This window comes from Haliotis rubra, unplaced genomic scaffold, assembly GCF_003918875.1.
Source record: "Haliotis rubra isolate DU_JTF1 unplaced genomic scaffold, ASM391887v1 Scf217, whole genome shotgun sequence".
Classification (NCBI taxonomy): domain Eukaryota; kingdom Metazoa; phylum Mollusca; class Gastropoda; order Lepetellida; family Haliotidae; genus Haliotis; species Haliotis rubra.
Genome location: NW_025766192.1, coordinates 769364 through 776647, shown reverse-complemented (window position 1 = coordinate 776647; position 7284 = coordinate 769364). Strand labels below are relative to the sequence as shown.

Below are 7284 nucleotides of genomic sequence, written 5' to 3'. Positions count from 1 at the left end.
CAAGCTTGGCATAAGGAGACATAACGTTGTTTTTGTTGCGTGTCAGTTAGCACGCTGAAGACCAGGGCTGTTGATTGAAAAGAACTTTGGTATTTTTCAGGCAAGCAGGTATAATAGCCTTGACAACTGAATAATTTTTACCAAATGCAGATTAGAAATGCTGAATATTGCCGACGGTGTCAGCGATGTTGCAAGATCGTATACACATGTCTGTGTTTCCCTAATTCTCTAGTAATAAGAAGAAATTATTTTTGTCACCTATCTCTCAAACATTCACATATTGCAGATACACATGGCTTGTCTATCTGTACCTGAAGATGGGTAAACACATATCCTGTGATGAAATGGATAACACTATGTTCATATTTACGGTCAATTTATTAAGTTTAGCTATCTGCCATTGCTGTAAAATCAACAACACACCTATATGTGTACATGTACAGTACTACTTCAATTTACTGGGCACACATTTATGATTTCAATTAGTATTGTGTGGGGTATCAACCTCAGGTTGCCAGGTTGAAGATAGGCGAACTAACTAGGAAACACTTTACCACAAGACCCAAAATAATTGAACAAGATGACTAAATGAACCCACCTGATTATTTACCTTGATGTGTATGTATGGTATCAGTTTTTTGTCTGAGAAACTTTGAAAGTTTGACAACAATGTATGGATTTATCCTAAATAACATTAAATTAGTTCGAAAGAAGTTGTGTAACTGTAACCGTTAAGCTACAAGAAATAACATCTGGTTCACTTAGGCAAGAACACATCCAAAGTATATCACTGCAGTTGTAACAGCCAACTGGATTGAGGGCCAGATCTCTTACTGACCATGTTGACTGGTTGTGTTTGTTTGTACAAGGTGGTATAATAATAATAATAATAATAAGTGTTCTTGTATAGCGCACAAATCAAACTGCAAGGCAATTTCTCTAGGCTCTAAAAGATAGAGTGATCTGAAGAAAGGATTAAAGTTCATAAGCTTGTTTAAAAAGGAAAGTTTTCAGTTGGGACTGGAAAGATTCCACGGACGCGGCTTGTCGGATGTGAAGAGGCAGTGAGTTCCAGAAAAGGGGAGCTGTGTAAGAGAACTGTCTATGTCCATATGACTTTAATCTGACCTTGGGGACATTCAACTGACAATTAGAACTTGATCTTAAAAGCGTGGTGGGACATATTCACTGAGGAGATCTTTCAGATAGATTGGAGCTTTGTCATGGAGGCACTTGAAAGCGAGTGAGGATTTTATATTCTATTCTCTGTTTCGTGGGCAGCCAATGTAAGCGTATCAGCAATGGTGTAATGTGACTGCGCTTGTTGACTCGGCAAATCAATCGTGCCGCAGAGTTCTGAATCCTCTGGAGCTTGGACAATAGATCTTGGCGGATATTTACAAGAAGACTGCAGCAATAATCCAAACGTGAGAGAACAAGTGAACGAACTAGGTGGTGAGCTGCATCAAATGTCAGAATATCACGAATGGAAGCAATATTTCTGAGATGAAAATAGCATGACTTACAAACAGAGTTTACGTGTGTTTCCATGGATAAATTTGAGTATGGAATGTTCATCATGCTATCGGCCACTGGTTTTCTTTGACCCACTCTGATACAGTGGAATCTGTGAACTGGACTTGCAGTTATAATTCCAGTTAAGACAGCAGTCTGATTCTAGCAAAGAGTTACATCCCTTGGTATTTAAATTATTGCCAGTTAAGAATGAACATGTGTATGTGTACAATAACACCTACATGATAAAAAAACTGGCACTACAAAGTAAACTATTTGCAGTATTGGAAACAGGATTCACAATATAATCCTATTACTTAAACACTGAACTGCTAATGCAACCAATGATATTTCCAAATACAGTAAGATTATTGTCAGTACGTCACTGAGCCCCTTCACATTGTTTGTTGGAGTGGTGACTGTGGGGTAGCCTAGTGGTTAATGCGATCGCATGTCGTGTAAAAGACCAGTGTTCGATTCCCCTCATTGGTACAAAGTGTGAAGCCCATTACTGGTATCCCCCCACCGTGATATTGCTTAAATATTGCTGAAAAGCAGCGTACAACCATATTCACTTACACTGTTGATAAGAGCAGCTCACCAAATGTTCAAGGAAGCATCAGTAACATTCCAGTTATGAATTAATTGGTCCTTTGTCACAAAGTTTCAGCTGTTTGGTGAAACAAATCAATCATTTCAGATGGCTTCCCAAGGAATAGACCGAATCCCGGATTCACTTGGCTATCTGGTGCTGACAGAGGATGGGGCAGTAGTCAGTGTAAGTTGTCTTCATCATTACCTAGTTAACATCACATGATGAATTCCGAAAAACTACCACTCACACCCATGTTTGTTGTAGGGCTGTGCAATATAACCGGTTTACCGGTATTTACCGGTTCAGACATGAAAACGATACGTATTGCGATACGCTGATTGAAAACCCGTATTTTGACATGCATTCGGAAAACGTCGTAACACTCGAAAATCTTCGGATATTTCCTTGTTTCATTTGTGCCAAATATTATTCACATTTTTATTTTATCATGATTAAAATTAGTTATTAAAGCTTAATCAAGCATAGTGATTTTGTTGTGTTTTTGCTCTATAAATCAAGCAGTAACTCGATTATAAGTAGTTTTTTGTTTAAAAATACTTCATGCAATATATTGCAATGCATATCGCAATACATGCTTTCGCATCGCAATATATCGTAATATGAATATTCTCTGCAATACCCACCCCTAGTTTGTTGAAAGAGGTGACTAATTATACCAGGTTCGGATGGTCAGGCTTGCAGCCTTGGTTGCCACATATCATTGTATCCCAACTGCGTCGAACGATGCGGCTCATCACTAGATTGTCTGGTCCAGACTTGATCATTTACAGTCTGCTGCCATATATCCGGAATTCTAAGTGCGGCATTAAACAACAAACAAAAACTACAGCGACTTGCTGTGTTACACAGTGTAGATCTCTCGATATGTAGAACACTAATGTCTGATCACCCCTTCTCGCCTGCAGACCTTGTGTTCTGATGCAGTTTCATCACCTCCCTCATTGACTATAGTATTCTTTCACTGCTGTTTTTTTTAAGTAGAGATTGTACTTTGTATGTAGTGATTGACAGTGGCAGAAAAGTTTGTAAAATATTTGGTATTGCATGTCATACCGTGAATTGAAATACAAATTGATATGTATGACAACTTTGGAAAATAATTTTATATTGTGCTTTTTCAAATCATTCATGTTTTTCTTCCTGTTGGCAGAGTATCAAGTTTTATTGAAATGTTCATATAAGAAATACAAGGGTTAGGCCAATAACTTTCACTAGAATGGAGCACAAAGGCTAGGACACTCACTAACTGTGGTGTCAGCAGTGTTCTCGAATGATGTTTCAAAGTAACAGGACATTGGGTCCTGTAAGTTTCGGATGTCTGTCTGACCCATTGAAAATTCACAGGACCCATAGAATGAAATTAAACACACATTTCAGATTTAACATTTGTTATACTTGGCATTTAAAATTACTAACAAACATTAAGATTTATAACCAGCAAACAAGTGTCACATGTGACATGTGACATATAACAACTTCAGTCAAAGTCATTGTGAAACATACAGTCAGACGCTTGGGGCGGGTTGTGGACTTCTATCGGACCGTTGGCGAATCTGCCAGACTTGTCAGAGGGTCAGACACTATTAGTGAACACAGTAGTTGATTATAGCTCCACAACTGGATTATCTTGATACCGCTGCTATATGGCTGGAATGTTGCTGAGAGCGGAGGTAAACAACAAACGAAACAAACAAAATGTTGATTAAGTCTCCAAATGATGTTCTATTGTATGTGTCCAGAATAATCACTGTGATCCCAGTTGTCAACAAAGTAAAAACTAATTTCTGAATTGCCTGGAAGGGCACACAGTATGGAATCCTAGATCAATCCATGGCTGTGTACAAAGCATCACAGGCTGCAATGTCAAGATATACAAGTGGAACACTGTCCCTCTTAAACTGCTCATATGATGTTTTGTCACTCCATCCATCCGTCACTCAATCACTCACTCTGATATGACAATCTGAATTACTCTTAACATAGGGCCAACTGAAGTCACTCATTCTTTAATTTCTTTGACTGTGGGAGTGTCTCAAACATCTAAGGCATTGTGTAGAGTAGTGTCCCTTGGACAATGCAGACACCTGTAATGATGGGTTTGAATCCTGGTTAGCCCTGGTTCTGTTTGTCTGCTTATACCAATGCTCATGTGTTTCACCAGAGTGGTAAATGTATCCGCCATAGAAGTTTCTGGGTCTCTACTATGTATGTTGCTGCTGTTGGTCGTTGTTGTTTGTTGGCGGATATTTCTCCTACTGACAACACAAGCCATCTGCGGGTCCACAATGTTTTATTGTGAGCTTTCTAACTCGGAGCTTAGTGCTCAGCTCTCAGTTTCAGACTAATTACTTGCACTCGTTAACTTTAATACATCTCAGTCCTGACAATCCTACTGTGTTCCTTGTTGGCCCCAATGTTCGTGGTGGCGTGTGGTCCTGTCCATAGAGCGCATGTCACGAATCAGTTGAAGTTAAGCAACGTCAAGCTCGGACAGTCCTTGAATGGGTGACCGTGTTTGACAGCTTGACACCTGAGCGTTTCTAGGACTTCCATCCTGCCCCACAACGAAGCACATGTGATACATGTGGTCTCACCTTAGGCAAGTGAGTTTGTTCCAAATTGCCTCTGTTCACCCAGCAGAAAATGGGTTCCCGGTTGGATAAAGTCATGTGACTATAACCTTCTAGCGCCTAACAGGCAGCTTGGTTATCTGGGGTAATAATAATCAGGGTGTTAGCTCTTTGAGAATGCTTTGTTGCGTGGAGGTTAACGTTTTATAAGACTTCTCATTATTATTATATGGCAAGACCATGTGGAACCTCATCCACAACCAACATGTCTATTTGTGCACCGGTCGTCAGGATCATGCCACACTTGACCTTATAAGACCACAGCAGGAAACTGCAGTCTCAGAATTTCAAGAGTATGTCTAAATCCTGCACCCATCATTAGGCCAGCAGCCAAACAGCCAACTAGTGCACGCCTTACCTGGGACCTCATTACATCCACCCCATGAGGTGTCCTCCAAGGGCAGAGGTGGAGGCCACAAGTGCCGCGACCCATCTGGGAGTTCGCCTGGCGCACTCTGCAAGTGGCACGCTGTATAGTGTATGTGATATACAGTATATTGCACTTGATATACTGTATACTGCATGTGATAAATGTCTAAGACCTATAAGTGGAATACTGTTCAATCAGCTTTAAAGTCACTCACTCACTCACTCTGTGTTGTAGTCTGGTGGGGAACTGGAGAATGACGAGGACACCGCAGGGAAGATCACAAGGCTTGTCTACACAGCGGCCAAAATACCTGTCACATCGGACAAGAGAGACACATTCAAACGGATATCAGGTATATATTATTTAGATATCTTCAAAAGTCTTAACAGACAGGTACCCTGTACATGGTGTAGTTATAGGGGGCCGGTGGGGTAGCCTAAAGGTTAAAGCGTTGTCTCGTCACGCTGAAGACCAGGGTTCGAATCCCCACATGGGTACAATGTGTGAAGCCCACTTCTGGTGTCCTCCACCGTGATTTTGCTGGAATATTGCTAAAAGCGGCGTAAAACCAAAACTCAGTCAGTCAGTAGTTATAGGTTTTAGACTTTCAGCTTTAAACTTGTTCTGTTTGAATATGTGATTTCATTATTCTTTAAGTGAGAAATTCTTCATATCGAGACAGCTTAAAGGACCACACTCACTCATCTCTTGTCATTCTTTATTTCAGTTGTGTGGGATGACAGCATGTATGTGATAACAGTTTCTAATCACAAAATATTTGCAAGTAAAAGGAAGTACGTCCCCCAAGATCCTGTCTCAACATGAAGCATTACAGTACCAACAACATGAGATTTGGAGGGTGTGTGTGTTATTGAAAGACATGTAGAGGAGACTAGTGCTGATCACACACATCCACTTATTGTGGCCACATTCTGGTCCAACCGTGAACTGACCATTCATGTACATGCTTTGTTGATGCTCTTTGTTTATCATGTTTAAAGACGAGTACATATATGCCAAATTGGTCTTTCACGCAAGCTTTATACAGGCAATTTCAATTTCTCACACTGAAATTGTTCTTGGAATGAATCACCATAATTAATTACATAAAATGGTTTTGCTGGCAAAAAGAAAATTAACAGGAGCAATGTTTTTCATCTGACATTATCAACAAATGAAATTCTTCTTTTGAGTACACAAATTACGGGAATGTTTTGCAGATACTCCTTTGATTTCCTGCTTGTATCTACATCCTTGACACAAACCCCAGATAATTATTAACTTGTTGCTGAATATGCTACAAAAATGGAGTGTCAAAATTGTGAGAAGGAGTTTGTTAAAAATGCACTCCGATTATTCCAGCTATGGCTTGTAACTACTGGAGTCATGACCATGAGCATCAATCTAATCAGCTGGGATTTGATGACATACATCAACTAAGTCGGTCATTGTGTCAATGGTAAATCAATGGTAATGTCTTTGTAAATCATCCAATATACGGGTGGTGGGGTAGCCTAGTGGTTAAAGCGTTGTCTAGTCACGCCGAATACCCGGGTTCGATTCCCTACATGGGCACAATGTGTTAAGCCCATTTCTGGTGTCCCCCGCCGTGATATTGCTGGAATATTGCTAAAAGCGGCGTAAAACTAAACTCAGTCAGTCCAGGTTCAGATAACACCAGTACTTAAATTGTTTGTGGATAGGTGTTTTTTGTCTTTGCCATGTTCAAATATATCCATGGTCTTTTTGCATAAACTTTTGTGCAGTGTGTTGAGACTGAATGAGAGCTTGCCAAATTGTAAATTGTAATGTCAGTTGTTGCATTGTTTCATGTGCTCATGAAATAAATAAATGAAACAAATTTATTCCCAATAGTTGTCTGTGTTTGTTTTTGCTTTGTTTGAGTCAGTGAGTATGGTTTTATGCAGCTTTTAGCAATATTGCAGCAATATTCTGGGGACACCAGAAGTGGACTGTACACATTGCACCAATGTGGGGAATCGAACACGGGTCATCAGCGTGACAAACGAAAGCTTTAACCACTGGGCTATCTGCCCCTGGTTTGTTTGAGGTTGACTACCTCCACGGTCTAACAATATCTGTCTGAGAGTGTAAGGTCGGGTTCCATCGCTAGCTGTGCCATACCGAAAGAT

The 7284-nt window shown here is 40.1% G+C and overlaps 1 long non-coding RNA gene across 1 annotated transcript; it reads left to right on the top strand.

Moving 5' to 3' along the window:
- The first annotated feature begins 5958 nt into the window (after nucleotides 1-5958).
- Nucleotides 5959-7003, top strand: LOC124277045. Its single transcript, XR_006898726.1, has 2 exons — nucleotides 5959-6601; nucleotides 6792-7003. It is a non-coding gene; the product is annotated as an uncharacterized LOC124277045 (long non-coding RNA).
- The last annotated feature ends 281 nt before the right edge of the window (nucleotides 7004-7284 follow it).